This window comes from Martes martes (genome assembly GCF_963455335.1).
Source record: "Martes martes genome assembly, chromosome: 17".
Classification (NCBI taxonomy): Eukaryota; Metazoa; Chordata; class Mammalia; order Carnivora; family Mustelidae; genus Martes; species Martes martes.
Genome location: NC_137905.1, coordinates 43071941 through 43090131, shown reverse-complemented (window position 1 = coordinate 43090131; position 18191 = coordinate 43071941). Strand labels below are relative to the sequence as shown.

The window sequence follows — 18191 nt, the reverse complement described above, 5'->3', positions numbered from 1 at the left end:
AGAGAGAGACACATTACTACTGTATTCATTGTCATGGAAACTTTAAAAACAGGTAGGCCAGTCCCAGACTCCTTTGGCATCCTAGGACAAACAGCAAATATCCTAAAACTATATTTCACATTTTACATTTCCCTTACTCCTAATCCTATAGTAAGCCCTCTTCATGCAAATCCCTAGGATGTAAATATCTTGAGTTGGCTAAGGAGGGAAGGAGCAAAAAAGATACTATGCAAATGTTTGGTCATAAAAAGTTACCCTACTTGAAATGTCCTTGCAAATATTTAAAGAAGTGGCAGATGCCAAGTTTTCTGTATGATTTCTCTCTTTTTAAATTTATAATTTTTAACTTTTCCATTTAAAATCAAGTCCATTCAATTTAATTTTATAAGTATGCCACTTTATAAATATACAATTTCTTGGTGTTTTAACCAAATTTGTGATTTTTATGGTAGCTTCAGGACATTAACATATTTTGGTACCAGGAAATGGGGCTCTGCTAAAACAAACACCTAAAAATGTGGAACTGAATTTCGGCAATGGGTAGAGGCTGGAAGAATTTTAAGCCACGTGATTAAAAAAGCCTCTATTGCCTTAAACAGACAGTTAGGCTTAGGGATGGTAAGGTATAGGCTCAGGAAGAAAAGAGCAAGATTGAGAAAGCTATTTTCTTAACGGATACATATATCCTCATGAGTAGAATGTTACTACAAGTATTAACATCTAATAGTGTTTCTACTGAAAACACTCAAAAGAAAATGAGAAAACTATTACTGGAAACTGGTGGAAAGATGATTCATATTATATAGTAGAAAACTTGGCTGAATTGTGTTTTATAGTTGTGTGAAAAGCAAATTTGGAAGTGATAAATTTGAATACTTGGCTGAGAAAATTTCCAAGGAAAATGTTGAAGGTTGGTCCTGGTGTTATTCTTGCTGCTTATAGTAAAATGTGAAAGAAAAGAGAAATAGAGAAAGGAACTAGTATGCAGAAAGGAAACAAAGTCTGATTATTTAGGGGAATTCTCAGCCTATCCAAATTGCAAAGGATGCCAAAATTAGGAGATTAACTGGAGAAAGCTCTGGAGAGACGGTGTGCCTGGACACTTTTTTTTTTTTTTTTAAGATTTTATTTATTTATTTATTTATTTATTTATTTATTTATTTATTTATTTGACAGAGCAAGCAAGCAAGCGAGACAGCAAGCACAAGCAGGTGGGACGGCAGGCAGGGGAGAAGCAGGCTTCCGCTGAGCAAGGAGCCTGATGTGGGGGCTCGATCCCAGAACCCTGGGATCATGACCTGAGCTGAAGGCAGCTGCTTAATTGACTGAGCCACCCAGGCACCCCTGGAAAACTTTAGCTGAAGAGATTAGGTATGTGACTCATGGATCCAGTCAACCATCTCAGAAATGAATAGAGATGGTTTCCCAACAGTGATGTTTTGGGGTTTTTTTTGTTTGGTTGGTTGGTTAGTTGGTTTTCTTGAGTGTGGGCAGTTTGTCCTACCTACTAATTGTGTGGATTCCTTTGACAGACAAACAAGACCCACAACCCACAAGGTCTTTGCAAATTTTTTATCAGCAGAAACACTGCTAGCTTGGACTGACAAAAACAGAGACAGGATGAAATAACAAGACTGTCAGGTTTCCCAAATTCTAAAGGCAGGAAATGGGCTGATAGAGACACTCAACTATAAACATACATTACCCTTCAAGAAAAGAGGAAGAATGACCTTAGAGCCATGGACTTTGAGGGCAGAGACCCAACCTGGAGGGTAGAGTCCCAGAACACAAGGGATTACTGTCAGGCCTTAAAAACTAACGGAATTTGCTCCACTAGGTTTTGAACTTTCTTGGAACCATTGATTTTCTTATGTGTTTATTGATCATCCATATAGTTACTTTGGTGGAATGTCTGTTTATATCTTTTCTCTGTTTTCTAATTGGGTTATGTGTGTGTTGGGGGGGGGTTGCTGTTACATATTGAGAGTTCTTTATATATATTAGATATCAGTCCTTAGCAAGATATGTGATTTGCAGGGATTTTCCTCTAGTGGGTAGCTTGTCTTTCCATCCTCTTAACAAAGCCTTTTGCAGACCAAGATTTTAATTTGGTGAGATCTAATTTATCAGATTTCTCTTTTATGAATCATGCTTTTGGTATCAACTCTAAGATCGCTTTACCTAGCTCTAAATCCCCCAAATTTTTCCTTCGTTTTTTCCCACAGGTTTTATAGTTTGATGTTATACATTTTGAGTTGTTATATGATTGTATCAAATATGATATGATTGAGATATTACTATTGAGTTATAATGTATAATACTGAGGTAGAGGATGTTTTGTTTTTGTTTGCCTGTAGTGTCCAATTGCTCTAGCACTATTTGTTGAAAAAGCGGTCTTTCCTTCACTGAATTTGTTTTATAACTCAGAAATCAGTTGGGCATGTTTATGTGAATCTAGTTCTGGTTCTTTGTTTTGTCCCATTGATCCAAGGGCCAGTTTCTGCTAATACCACACTGCTTTTATTATTGTATACTGTAAATCTTGATATTGGGTTGAGTGATTCCTCCCACTTTGTTATTCTTTATCAAAATGACTATATATTCCAGCTCATATGTCTTTTCATTTAAATTTTAGAATAATCTGATCTTTAAAAAAAAAGAATAATCTGGTTTATATTTACCAAATAGACAAAGTAATAGCCTCATCAATATATCCACATCTTAATCCCTGGAACTTGTGAATTTCTAGGTTATATAGGAAGGTATTGCAGATGGAATCAGGTTGCTAGACCTGTCTTTTAAGTAAATTATTCTGGATTATTCACATGGGCATGATATAATCACGAAGGTCTTTTCAAAGATGGAAAAGACAGAAGAGGAAGTCAGAATGATGCATTTTGAGAAGGACTCTATCTGTTATTGCCTGCTTGGACGATGGAGACCAAGAGGGCAATGCACCAAAGAATGCAGGCAGGCAGCCTCTAGAAGCTGGAAATAACAATAGTAAGAAGAACCAGAAGAAAGAGGAGGAGAATAGAGAAGATAGAAGGTCCCACATGAGCTTCCAAAAGGCCATAAAGGAGTGCAGCCTGCCCACACCTTGCTTTTAGCCCAGTGAGACCCACATTGGACTTTCTAACATATAAAACTATAAAATAATAAATTTGTGTTTTAAGCCATTTGTTACACCAGCAATAATACATTTACAAAAAAAAAAATCTTGCTGGATTTGGATAGGAATTGCATTTAAACCTCTTATATCAATTTGGAGTAAATTACCATCTTTACTGCCTTCCAACCCATGAATACACTGTGTATATATATTTTGATCTTCTATTTCTTTCATCATCGTTGTATAGTTTTCAGCAATAAAAGTCCTATATATGTTTTGTGTTATATTACTATGTATTTTTCTACATAGATAATCATGTCATCCGTAAACAGGACAGTTTTATTTCCTATATAGGCCTTTTATTGCCTTTCTTTCCCCTACTGCATACACAAGAACTTAAGGATTATGTCAAGAATAGTGAGAGGAGAAATTCTTGCTTCCTGATCCTCAAGCAAAAGGATTTACTATTACACCTTTAAGTATAATATTAGCTGTAATTTTTTCTGTAGATAATTATCAGTTTGAAGACGTTTCCCTCTATTCCTATTTTTCTGAGTTTTTACCATGAATCAGAGTTGAATTTGGTCAAATGTTGATTTGTGATTTTTTTTTTCCTTCTTTAGTTTGTTGAAATGGTAGATTACCTTAACTGATTTTCAAATATTGAACCAGCATTGAATCCCTGGAGTAAACCCCATTTGGTCATGTAAAATTCTTTTTATATAATATTGAATTCTCTTTGTTAATCTTTAAGGATTTTTTGTGTCTATATTCATAATGTATAGCGGACTGCATATTTTTTCTTTTATACTGTCTGTGTCTTCAGCATCAAGGTAATACTAGTATTCTGTTTTCTGGAAGAGATTGTGTTTTTTAAACATTTGGCAAAATTCTCAGATGAAATTATCTGACCCTGGAGGTTTCTTTTTGGTGAATGTGTTATAGATTACAGAGTAAATTTCCTTAACAGTATTTTGGCCATTCACATTATTTCATATTGGGTACATTGTGGTAGTTTTGTGATTCAAGTTCATTTCATCTTAGTTGTCATATTTATGTGTAGAATTGTTAATCAGTATTCTCTTATCCTTTCGATGTCTGCAATGTAGTGATATCTGCTATTTCACATGGGTATTGGTAATCTGTGTCTTTTGGGTTTTTGGGTGATGGTGTTGTTTCTAGAAGTTTGTCAATTTTATTGATCTTCCCAAAGAACCAGCTCTTAATCTCAGTGATTTTTCCTATTGTTTTTTTGAAGACACCTTTTTTCTATATATATATAAGATTTTATTTATTTATTTGACAGAGAGAACACAAGCAGGTGGAGTGTGAGAGGGAGAAACAGGCTTCCTGCAGAGCTGGGAGCCCAGGGCGGGGCTTGATCCCAGGACCCTGGGATCATGACCTGAGCCGAAGGCAGACACTTAATGACTGAGCCACACAGGTGCCCCGTCCTATTGTTTTTATGTTTTCTTTTTTTTTTTTTATTAAAGATTTTATTTATTTATTTGACAGAGATCACAAGTAGGCAGAGAGGCAGGTGGTGGGGGGGCGGGAAGCAGGCTCCCTGCTGAGCAGAGAGCCCGATGTGGGGCTTGATCCCAGGACCCTGAGATTATGACCTGAGCCGAAGGCAGAGGCTTAACTCACTGAGCCACCCACGCACCCCTCTTTTTTTTCTTCTAAGTGAGTTTTCTTTCTTCTTTTTTTTTTTTTAAGATTTTTTATTTATTTGACAGAGAGAGCGATCACAAGTAGGCAGAGAAAGAGAGAGGGAAGCAGGCTCCCTGCTCAGCAGAGAGCCCGATGCGGGGCTTGATCCCATGACCCTGAAATCATGACCTGAGGTGAAGGCAGAGGCTTAAACCCACTGAGGTACCCAGGTGCCCCTGTGTTTTCAATTTCACTGATTTCTGTTCTTACCTTGATTTGCTCTTTCTTCTGTTTATTTTCCATTATTTTCTTTTCTAGGTCCTGTTTTGGGAAGTTAGATTAAGAATTTGAGAATTTTCCTCTAATATATGTACCTAGTGCTATGAATTTCCCTTTCATCCTGCTTCATCTGCCTCCTACAAATTTTGATACATTGTTTTCTTAATTTTCATTCAGTTTTATTTTCATTCAATGTCTTTTTTCTATGAATAATTTCAAATTTTCTTACTTAGAAAAATTAAATAACCAAAGGAGTATTTTAAAATTGCATATGGTTCACTTATTTATCAATAGAGAGTATTCTTTCTGATGAAAATACCATTTTCACTGACATCTCATTTTTAAAATTCAGATAAGTATCTTTGGTTATCATTCACCAAAATACATCTTGGTTTTTACCATATACCAATTTATATATGTAGCATTTATTTCCAAAATTAGGTTCCCAAACCATAATCAGTTCAACATGTTTTTGAGACTTCCTCTTTGACCCATGGATTATTTAGAAGGATATTTTTAAGACAGGCCACTCTTGGTTTTCTTTGATTAATGTTTGCATGATATACCCTTTTCTATGACTTTCAACTTTCCTGTATCTTTATATCTGAAGTGTGTTTCTTGGTGACAGCATATTTTTTAAATGTTTTTTTAAATTGTGGCAAAATATACTTAATGTAAGATTTACCACTTTAACAATTTTTAAGTGTACAATTCAGTGGCATTAAATATATTCACACTGTTTGCCACCATCACCGCTATCCATCTCCAATATTTCAGCATCCCTAACTGAAACTTGGTATCCATCAAACATTAACTCCCTATTACCATTTCCTCCCAGCCAGTGGTAACTACTATTCTACTTTCTTTCTCTATGAACTTGACTGCTCCAGGTACCTCATATCATGGAATCATATATTTGTCCATTTATGTCTGGCTTCTTTCACCTAGCATAGTATTTCCAACTTTCATCCATGTTGCATGTGTCAGAACTTAATTCCTACTAAAGGTCAAATAACACATCCATTGTATGTATATACCACATTTTACTTTCCCATTCATCCAATAATTGACATCTGGTTTGCTTCTACCTTTTAGCTATTATGAATAATGCTGCCATGAACATTGACATTAAAGTATCTGTTCTAGTCCCTACTTTAAATTCATTTGTAATTGTTGTACTGTATGATAATTATATATTTAATTTTTTGGAGGAACTGCCATGTTTTCTGCAGCTTCACCATTTAAGGGTTTCTCCACATCCTTGACATTGATTATTATTATTTTTTTAATTATAGCCATTTCAGTGGTTATAAAGTGGTTATTTCATTGTGGTTTTGATTTGCACTTTCCTAATGACTGATGATACTGGTTCTCTTTATGCTTGAATGAGATATAGATATAGGTATATGTTTGTTTGGGGTTTTTTTGTATTTGATTTTGTTTTTGCTGGATAGAGGATTTGGAATTTGGAATTCTTTCCTTCAGTGCTTTAAAATGTACCACTTCTTCGGGCCTCTATGGTTTCTTATGAGAAATCTATTTTGTTTGGATTTCCCCCTCCAAATGTAAGGTGGTGTTTCTCTTCTTTCAAGATTTTTATTTAGTCCTTAGTTTTCAGAAGTTTGACTGTGATATAACATGATATTGACTGGGGGAGGGGGTTGGAGAGGAGTCTTGTTACTCAGTACCTTGAATCTGTTTATGGTCTTTTGCCAAATTGGGGGAATTTTCAGTCATTTCTTTTGAGTACTTTTTCAATCGTATTTTTTCCATCCAGGACTTCAATGTTAGGAATGTTAGATCTTGTATTATAGTCTCACAGGTTCCTGAGTTGTTTTTCACTCTTTTTTCAGTCTATTTTCTGTTGTTCAGATTGGGTAATTTCTGTTGTTCTGATTCCTTCCCTGTCTCCTCCATTTATGCTGTTAGCACATCTATTAAGTTTATTTCCATTATCATACTTTTCGCTTAATTTTCCTTTGTTTCTTTTTTACATCTTCTGTTTTCTTTTCTGGACTTCACATTTCTTTGCTGAGATTTGTTTTTTCTTTTGTTTCAAGTATATTTGTTTCAGGCATTTTTATGAAGTTTGATGTATTTATGAGACAATTCTAACATCTCTGTCATTTTGATACTCTTTTGAGTATCTTTTTTTCACTCATTTTGAGATTTTCCTGGTTCTTGGTATCATGATGGATTTTCAGTTGAAGTGTGAACATTTTGTGTTAAGATTTCAATCATATTTAAACCTTGTTTAAGCTGGCATTCTCTGACTCCACTCACATGGGAAGGGGATGTGCCATCTTCTGCAGGTGGGAGATTCAGTCTCCACTGACAGGGGGATGGAGGAGTCCTCCTTACTATTATGTGTGAGTGGTAGTTCTGGCACCCTACCAGCCTCCTTTTTATACCTACCTGGCTGGGAGAGGTAGGAATACCTCTTTACTGCTCATTTGCCCTCCATATTCACCATAGAAAAGAGTGTAGTCTAGTTAGCCTGGGTGGTGGTGAAGATCTTGACCATATTACACTTACTCTAATACCAACCCATTTGGTTGCTAAAAATTTCCCTCTTGGGAGATGCCTGGGCAGCCCTGTCCATTAAGTGTCTGCCTTCAGCATAGGTTATGATCCCAGGACCCCGGGATCAAGTTCCGTGTCAGTCTCCTTGCTCAGCGAGGAACTGGCTTCTCCCTCTGCCTGCCACTCCCCCTGCTTGAGCCTCTCTCTCTCTAACAAATTAATAAAATCTTAAAAAAAAAAAAAAAAGAATTTCCCTCTTGGTACTGCTGTGGCTGTATCTTATAAATTAATATCCTGTATTTCCACTTTTGTTCAGTTGAAAATATCCTCCAATTTCATTTGAGACTTCCTGTTTGACTCATGGATTGATTACATGTCAGTTGTTTAATTTTTAAGTATTTGTGGACTTGCTAAATATCTTTGTTATTTTTTTCTAATTTAATTCAATTTTGGTAAGGAAAATGCTTGGCATGATTTCAGTTCTTTTACATTTATGAAGATTTAGTTTATCCAGAATATTGTTTATCATGGTGAATATTCCACATGCAACTGAAAAGAATACATACTCTGCTGTCAATCTACAGATGTCGTTTAGATGGCATTGAAGTCTTCTGTACCTTGATCTCTTGTCTGTTGATCTATAGGTAAGAGATAAATGTTTAAATCTTCCACATTAACTGTAGATTTATTTACTTCTTTCAGTTTATCAATTTTTGCTTTGTGCATTTATTATAAATATATATATATTTATATATATATATACCCCCACCTTTACCAAGGTATAACTGATATATAACATTGGATAAGGTATACAATGTGATTATTTGATATATGTGTATGAAATGATTACCACAGAGGGTTAATTGACACCTCCATCATTCCATACAATTACCTTTTTATGGGTGTGGTGAAAACAATCTACTTCATTAGCAAATATTAATTATATAATTCAGTATTAACTGTAGTCACCATGCTGTACATTAGATTCCCAAAACTTATTCATCTTATATCTAGAAATTTGTACCCTTTGATGAATATCTCCCCACTTTTCCCATCCCTAAGCCTCTGGCAACCACCATTCTCATTCTGTTTCTCAGTCTGGCATTCTTAGATTCTACATATAAGTGAGATCATACAGTATTTGTCTTTCTCTGACTTATTTCACTTGCATAATGCACTCAGGATCCATCCATGTTGCCACAAATGGCAGAAATTCTTTTCTCATGGCTGACTACTACTCCACTGTATTTATGAGTGTATACATATACCACATCTTCTTAATCCATTCATCTAAAGATGGATACTTTTCTAGAGATGGATTTTTTTCTGTATCTTGGCTATTGTGACTACTGCTGCAATGAACGTGGCAGTGCAGATCTCTTTGAGATCTTTATATTATTTCCTTTGGATATACACACACAAATGGAATTGCTGGATCATATAATACTATTTTTACTTTTTTGATCCATTTCCATATTGTTTTCCATAGTGGCTGTACCAATTTACAATCCCACCAATGATGTACAAGGGATCCCTTTGTTCCATGTCATCACCAACACTGTTAAGTCTTGCCTTTCTGATAATACTTTTCTAACAGGTATGTGGTGATATCTAATACTGATTTTAATTTGCATTTTCCCAATGATTAGTGATGTTGAGTACCTTTTCATGTACATGTTGGCTATTTGTATGTCTTCTTTGGAAAGGTATTTAGTCAGGTCCTTTGCCTATTTTTTACTATTGAGATTTTTGCTATTTGAGGTTATCTGCTATTGAGTTGTATGAGTTCCTTATATTTTAGATATTAATCTCTTATCCAGGTAGATGGTTTACAAATATTTTCTCAAGTCTATTGGTCAACTTTTCATTTTATTTATTTTTCTGTATGGAAACTTTTATTTTTTATTTTTTTAAAGATTTTATTTATTTGAGAGACAAAGAGAGCACAAATGGGGAGTGAGGAGGCAGGGGGGCAGGTATGGGAGGGACAGAGGGAGAGGGAGAGAAAATTTTAAACAGGCTGCATAGCCAAGGTGGAGCCCAAGAGTGCAGGGCTCTAGCTCATGACCCTGAGTATTTTCACTGAAAAGAATATGAGATTGACAGTGGTTTCCTTAAAGTACTTTAAAAATGTTGTTCCACCTACCCATAGCATTCACATTTTCTGATGAGAAACTGTGTTATTAAAGATATTGTTCTCCTATATGTAATACATTAGTATTCCATTAAAAGCTCTCAAGATTATTTTTCCTTTGATTTTCAGCAGTTTTATTACAGTCTGTCTCAGCAAAGGTTTCTTCTTAATTTATCCTTTTTGTGGGATTACAGGCATACCTCATTTTACTGAGCTTTGCAGATCAGGAATTCTTTTTTTTTTTTTAAGATTTTATTTATTTATTTGACAGAGAGAGAGAGAGCACAAGTAGGCAGAGCGGCAGGCAGAGGGAGAGGGAGAAGTAGGCTCTCTGCTGAGCAGGGAGCCTGATGTGGGACTCGATCCCAGGACTCTGGGATCATGACCTGAGGTGAAGGCAGCCGCTTAACCAACTGAGCCACCCAGGCGCCCCAAACCAGGCATTCTTTACAAATCGAAAGTTTGTGGCAAAAAATTTTTCCAACAGTATTTGCTCACTTTGTGTCTCTGTGTTATATTTCAGTAACTCTTACAATGTCAAAATTTTCATTATTATTATATTTGTTGTAGTGATCTGTCAATAGTGATTATGACTCACTAAAAGCTCAGATGATGATTAGCATTTTTTAGTAATAAGGTGTTCATTAAGGTATGTATATTTGTTTACACAATGCTATCGCACATTTAACATACTACAGTGCAGTGTAAACATAACTCTTACATGCACTGGGAAGCCAAAAAATTCATTTGATTCTCTTTATTGTTACATACTTTACTGGGGATCCCAGGACCCCAAGACCATGACCCATAGCATTATTAAAGCAGAGGCTTTAACCCACTGAGCCACCCAGGTGCCCCTATTGAAGTTTTTTTTTAAAGAGAGATTTTGAACCAAATTTTCATTTTCCCACTGTATTTATTAGACCAGGCCAATTTCTACTTTGTCAATCTGAAAAAAAATATTTTATATACACAGTATTACCATGCTATTTAAAAATTCTCCATAAATATATGTATCCCACCTTATTAAAGCTGTTGTATTTCTCATCTTTACATTGATCAAACTTATAAGTCTAGTTTAGATCGGTGTTTTTTCCACAGAAAATAGATGTTTTATTCTTCCTCCATTAACTTCTAACTGTATGAATGGTTTCCTTCTGCTGGATTTAGGGTAATTTGTTCCTTTCCTAGATTCTTAAGTTTGGATTGCTTTGACAGCTTATCAACTCTCCACTATGTGAAAGACACTGTATTAAAACTAGGATTATAAGTGTAATCATGTGGGGCAATAATCAATTGCTAGAAAGTGACTGTTAAGCAAATCAAAATTCTGGCCTTAAATTCTCATTTCCTGCATTTATTAAAGAGTGCTAACTTCCCACAAGATGACTTTCCAAAAATGACTCTGATCACCTCCTGCAGGTTTTGATATATAGCAACTCATTATCACTCATATCTGAATGCTATCCTATTTCAACACTGGTATTCCTTTTGAATCAAAATGTAAATTTCCAAGAGGGGTTAGAATTACTTCACAGATTACTTTCTAATTGTAAGGATTAAAATGGACCTTTAAAATAAGAAATCTGACAGGGCCACCTGGGTCGCTCAGTTGTTAAGCGTCTGCCTTGGGCTCAGGTCATGATCCGTGATCCTGGGATTGAGCTCCACATCAGGCTCCCTGCTCAGCAGGAAGCCTGCTTCTCTCTCTTCCACTCCCACTACTTGTGTTCCCTCTCTCACTGTGTCTCTCTCTGTCAAATAAATAAAGAAAATCTTTAAAAAAAAAATCTGTCAAATAAAAAAATCTTTTTAAAAAAAGATGCAGATGCTCGATCCCAGGATCTGGGATCATGACCTGAGCCGAAGGCAGATGCTTAACAACTCAGCCAGCCAGGCGCCCCAGTAAATAAAATCTTAAAACAAACAAACCACAATTTGACAGTTGTCACCTTAACCTTATGATCAAATTTAGCCTCATGGTATCAATATGTGCCTCTTAATATATGACAATGCAAAATATTTAACATATTTATGAAATAGTCTTGCAAAATTGTTTTACCCAAACTCAATCTTTTCTCTACACTTAATTTTTTTTTAATTTTCTTTTCTTTTCTTTTTTTTTTTTAATTTAACAGACAGCGATCACAAGCAGGCAGAGAGGCAGGCAGAGAGAGAGAGGAGAAAGCAGGCTCTCCACAGAGCAGAGAGCCCAATGCAGGGCTTGATCCCAGGACCCCAGGATCATGACCTGAGCTAAAGGCAGAGGCTTTAACCCACTGAGCCACCCAGGCGCCCCTCTACACTTAATTTCTAATGTAGATGGCAGAATAAGTTAAATGACAACATTAGGAAACAAGCACAACAATCCAAAATATGGAACACCCTACAAGACAACTGCATGGCCTCTAAGAAGAAAAACCCAGTATCATGGAAAAAAGGAATAAAGGTAGAGAACCAAATTAGACTAAAAGAGACATATCAACTAAATGTAATTTATAAACCTAGACTTGATTCTAGATAGAAAGAAAAATAGCTATTAAAGTCAGTCTTGGGACAACTGGGAAAATTTGAACAGGCATCATTTGACATATTTTAGAAGGTGTGATTATATTATGATTATGTAAAAAATTATAGGAAGATAAAGCAAACATGACATTCTGTTAGCTTTTTTTTTTTTTAAGATTTTTATTTATTTATTTGTCAGAGAGAGAGAGAGAGTGAGCACAGGCAGACAGAGTGGCAGAAGGAGAAGCAGGCTCCCTGCGGAGCAAGAAGCCCGATGTGGGACTCGATCCCAGGACGCTGGGATCATGACCTGAGCCGAAGGCAGCCGCTTAACCAACTGAGCCACCCAGGCGTCCCACATTCTGTTAGCTTTTAAACTGGGTAGGAGTTGGTGGGGGTAAATGCATGCTCATTATCCTTTTCAACTTTTCTGTGTTTGTAAGTTTTCATAATGACAAGATGGGGAAGTTTAATGGGCAGTTTTCCTCCTGTTATCCTTTTGATAATTTCTAATAAAGAAGAAGTCTAGATTACAGAATACCTGTTATTTGGACTTAACTGCAAACTGCATTATACCTTCTTCTACTTCTTCAGTAATGAGCTATATTCTCAATATATATTTACAGCTATTTAAAATTTTTTTTTCAAAGATTTTATTTGACAGACAGAGATCACAAGTAGGCAGAGAGGCAGGCAGAGAGAGGAGGAAGCATGCTCCCCGCTCGATTCCAGGACCCTGGGATCGCCGAAGGCAGAGGCTTTAACCCACTGAGCCACCCAGGCGCCCCATATTTACAGCTATTAATTCCAGAGTATTGCAGCATTAATTTCCTGATGCAACTTAGGAATGAAGTTGTCTCACATGTTCTTTATATTATTTTTTTAAGATTTTATTTATTTGAGAGAGAGCACAACAAGCAGGTGGAGGGGCAGAGGGGGAGGAAGAAACAGACTCACTGCTGAGCATGGAGCCTAGTGTGGGACTCGATCCCAGGACCCTGAGATCATGACCTGAGCCAAAGGCAGACTTTCAACCATCTGAGCCAGCTAGGCGCCCCCTTTCATTTATTTATTTTTTAAGATTTTATTTATTTGCGAGATAGAGTATAAGCTGGGGGAGGGGCAGAGGGAGAGGGATAAGCAGACTCCCTGCTGGGGGGCTGGATCCCAGGACCCTGAGATCATGACCTGAGCTGAAGGCAGACACTTAACCAACTGAGCCACCCAGGTGCCCCAATTCAGTCAGGTGTATTAAATAAAAATGCAAAAATAAATAAAACAAGAAAGTTCTTAGAAAAAATTCAGAACCATAGGATGCCATGAAATTTCAACAGACCCATAACCAGGAAAGAAATTTAAACAGTAATCAAAAATCTCCCAAGAAGGGGCGCCTGGGTGTCTTAGTGGGTTAAGCCTCTGCCTCCAACTCAGGTCATGATCTCAGGGTCCTGGGATTGAGCCCCGCATCAAGCTCTCTGCTCAGCAGGGGGCCTGCTTCCCCCCTCCCCCCCGCCTGCCTCTCTGCCTACTTGTGATCTCTGTCTCTGTCAAATAAATAAAATCTTAAAAAAAAAAAAAAAAACTCCCAAGAAACAAAAGCCCAGCGCCTAATGGTTTCCCTGGAGAATTCAACCAAACATTTAAAGAAGAGTTAATATCTATCTTCTCAAACTGTTCCAAAAGATAGAAATGGAAGGAAAACTTCCAAACTCATTCTATGAAGCCACCATTACCTTGATCCCAAAACCAAAGACCCCACTAAAAAGGAGAATTACAGGCCAGTATCCCTAGTGAATTTGATGCAAAAATTCTCAATAAAATACTAGGAAGCTGAATCCAACAGTATATTAAAACAATTATTCACCACAATCAAGTGGGATTTATTCCGGGGCTACAGGGGTGGTTCAATATTTGCAAATCAATCAACGTGACATACCACATTAATAAAAGGATAAGAACCATACAATCCTGTCAATAGATGCAAAAAAAGCATTTGACAAAATATAGCACCCATTCTTTTTTTTTTTTTTTTCACTTTATTTATTTGACAGACAGAGATCACAAGTAGGCAGAGAGGCAGGCAGAGAGAGAGGAGGAAGCAGGCTCCCCACAGAGCAGGAAGCCCAATGCGGGGCTTGATCCAACGATCCTGGGATCATGACCTGAGCTGAAGACTTTAAGCCACTGAGTCACCCAGGTGCCCCTATAGCATCCATTCTTGATGAAAACCCTCAACAAAGTAGGGATGAGTGTAACATACCTCAACATCATAAAGGCCATTTATGAAAGACACACAGTTAATATCATCCTCAAAGGGGAAAAAAAATGAAAGCCTTTCTGGTTGGGAACAAGACAACGATGTTCACTCTCATTATTGTTATTTAACACCGTACTAGAAGTCTTAGCCTCAGCAATCAGACAATAAAAACAAATAAAAAGCATACAAATTAGCAAGGAGGAAGTCAAACTTTCACTATTGGCAGATGACACGATACTCTATGTAAAAAGAGTAAGACTCCACAAAAAGGTTGCTAGAACTAATACATGAATTCAGCAAAGTTGCAGGATATAAAAACAACGTACAGACATCTGTTGTACCATTACAAAGCAGCAGAAAAAGAAATTAAGGCATCAACCCCATTTGCAATTGCACCAAAAACAATATACCTAAGAATAAGCCTAACTAAAAGATCTGAACTCTGAAAACTATAGAACACTTATGTAAAAAATTGAAGATGACACAAAGAAATGTAAAAACATTCCATTCTCATGGACTGGAAGAAAAATACTGTCAAAATGTCTATGTTACCCAAAACAAGCTACATATTTAGTGTAATCCCCATCAAAATATCACCAGCATTTTTCATGGAGCTAGAACAATCCTAAAATTTGTATGGAACCACAAAAGATCCCGACTAGTCAACAATCCTGAAAAAGAAAAAACTGGAGGCATCACAATTCCAGATTTCAAGCTATATTACAAAGTTGTAGTCATTAAGACAGCATGGTACTAACACAAAAAGAGACACACAGATCAATGGAACAGAAGAGAGAACCCAGAAATGACCCCACGACTCTATGGTCAACTAATCTTTGACAAAGCAGGAAAGAATATATTCAAGAAATGGTGTTGGGAGCAACATGCAAAAGAGTAACACTGAACCACTTTCTTACAGCAGCCACAAAAATAAATTCAAAATGGATTAAAGACTTAAATGTGAGACAGGAAACCATCAAAATCCTAGAGGAGAACTCAGGTTGAAACCTTTGAATTCAGCCATAGTAACTTCTTACTAGATATGCTGCTGGAGGCAAGGGAGACAAAAGCAAAAATGAACTACTGTGACTCCATCAAATTAAAAAGTCTCTGCAAAGCGAGGGAAACAATCAAACTAAAAGGCAGCCTACAGAATGGAAGAAGATGTTTGCAAATGACTTACTGATACAGTGTTAGTATCAAAAGTCTATTAAGAATTTATCAAACACAATCCCCCCAAAACAAATAATCCAGTTAGGAAAAGGGCAGAAGACATGCAGAGACATTTATCCAAAGAAGACATCCAGATGGGTCATAGACACATTTATTTATTTATTTATATTAATATTTTATTTATTTATTTATTTATTTATTTATTTATTTGTCAGAGAGAGAGAGCACAAGCAGGCAGAGGCAGAGAGAGAAGCAGGCTCCCTGTTGAGCAAGGAGCCCGATGTGGGACTCAATCCCAGGACCCTGGGATCATGACCTGAGCTGAAGGCAGTGGCTTAACCAACTGTGCCACCCAGGCATCCCTCATAGACACATTTAAAAGATGCTCAACATCATTATCAGGGAAATACAAATTAAAACCACAATGAGATACCACCTCATGCCTGTCAGAATGGCTAAAGTTAACAACACAAGAAACAAGGTGTTGGTGTGGATGCAGAGAAAGGGGAACCCTCTTGCACTATTGGTGGGAATCCAAACTGGTACAGCCACTCTGCAGAACAGTATGGAGGTTCCTCAAAAAACTAAAAATAGAACTACCAGCAATTACACTACTAGGTATTAACCCAAAGGATACAAAAATACAAAGTGGTACATGCACCTAATGTTCAGAGCAGCATTACCATCAACAGTCAAACTATGGAGACAGCCCAAATGTCCATCGACTGATGGATAAAAAAGATGTAGTGTGGGACTCCTGGGTGGCTCAGTTGGTTAGGCATCTGCCTTCAGCTCAGATCATGATCCCAGAGTCCTGGGATGGAGTCCCACATTGGGCTCAGTGAAAAGCCTTCTTCTCCCTCTGCCTGCTGCTCCCTCTGCTTGTGTACACACACACACACTCTATCTCTCTGACAAATAAATAAATAAATCTTAAAAAAAAAAAAAAAGAAGAAAGAAAGATGTAGTGTATACACACACACGTGGGAATATTACTCAGCTGTCAAAAAGAATGAAATCTTGCCATTTGCAATGACATGGATGGAGCAAGAGTATATTAGGCTAAGTGAAAGAAGTTAGTTGGAGAAAGACAAATACCATATGATCTCACTTATATGTTTAAGAAAGAAAACAGATGAATATATGGGAAGGTGGGAAAGAAAAAAAAAGGAGATAAGGAAACAAACCATAGGGGACTCTCAAATGATAGAGAACAAACTGAGAGTTGATGGAGGGAGGGATGGGCTAGATGGATGATAGGTATTTAAAAGGGCATTTGTTGGGACGCCTGGGTGGCTCAGTTGTTAAGTGTCTGGCTTCAGCTCAGGACATGATCCAGGGTCCTGGGATCAAGCCCCACATCAGGCTCCCTGCTCAGCAGGAAGCCTGCTTCTCCCTCTCCCAATCCCCCTGCTTGTGCTCCCTCTCTCACTGTGTCTCTCTCTGTCAAATAAATAAAATCTTTTAAAAATAAATAAATAGGTGCCTGGGTGGCTCAGTGGGTTAAAGCCTCTGCCTTCGGCTCAGGTCATGATCCCAGGGTCCTGGGATCGAGCCCCGCATCGGGCTCTCTCTGCTCAGCAGGGAGCCTGATTCCCTTCCTCTCTCTCTCTGCCTACCTGTGATCTCTGTCTGTCAAATAAATAAATAAAATCTTTTTAAATAAATAAATAAATAAATAAAGAGGGGATTTGTCGTGTTGAGCACTGGATGCTGTAGTAAGTGATGAATCACTGAATTCTACTCCAGAAACCAATATTGCACTGTATGTTAACTAAAGTTTAAATGAAAAAAAATTAACTGGTTCTAAATTCTTTGGAAAGATTAATAAAATTGATAAGCCTCTACTAGACTGATCAAGAGAAAAGAGAACACAAAATTACCAATTTGAGAAATTAAAATGTGGACATCAAAACTAGTTTAAAAAAGCAAATATGTGGCTCAGTCGATTAAGCATCTGCCTGTGGCTCAGGTCGTGACCTCAGGATCCTGCGACTGAGCCCTGCATCAGGCTCCCTGCTCAGTGGGGAGTATGCTTCTCCCTCTCCCCCTTCCGCTGCTTGTGCTCTCGCTCTCTCTGTCAAAAAAATAAATAAAATCTTTAAGAAAATAAAATAAAGGGATGCCTGGGTTGCTCAGTTGGTTAAGCGTCCACCTTTGGCTCAGGTCATGATCACAGGATCCTGGGATTGAGTCCCACATCAAGCTCCTAGCTTGGCAGGGAACCTACTTATCCCTCTCCCTCTGCCTCTTCCCCTGCTTGTGCTCTCTCTCTGACAAATAAATAAACAAAATCTTTTAAAAATAAAAAAAGGGGGCACCTGGGTGGCTCAGTGGGTTAAAGCCTCTGCCTTCGGCTCAGGTCATGATCCCAGGGTCCTGGGATCGAGCCCCGCATCGGGCTCTCTGCTCAGCAGGGAGCCTGCTTCCCCCTCTCTCTGCCTGCCTCTCTGCCTGCTTGTGATCTCTGTCAAATGAATAAATAAAAATCTTTAAAAAAATAAAATAAAATAATAAAAATAAAAATAAAAAAAGAAAGAGAAAGAAGGAAA

General features: G+C 37.3%; 1 long non-coding RNA gene across 1 annotated transcript in view; it reads right to left on the bottom strand.

Annotated features, from left to right (window-relative positions):
- LOC308358186 overlaps positions 1–18191 on the bottom strand; it is a 29751-nt gene that overhangs the window by 2999 nt on the left and 8561 nt on the right. Inside the window, exons 3-4 of the long non-coding RNA XR_013968292.1 lie at positions 8134–8205; positions 5036–5086 (exon numbers count right to left, since the gene is read on the bottom strand). This is a non-coding gene — a long non-coding RNA (uncharacterized lncRNA). The remainder of the gene's footprint in view (positions 1–5035; positions 5087–8133; positions 8206–18191) is intronic.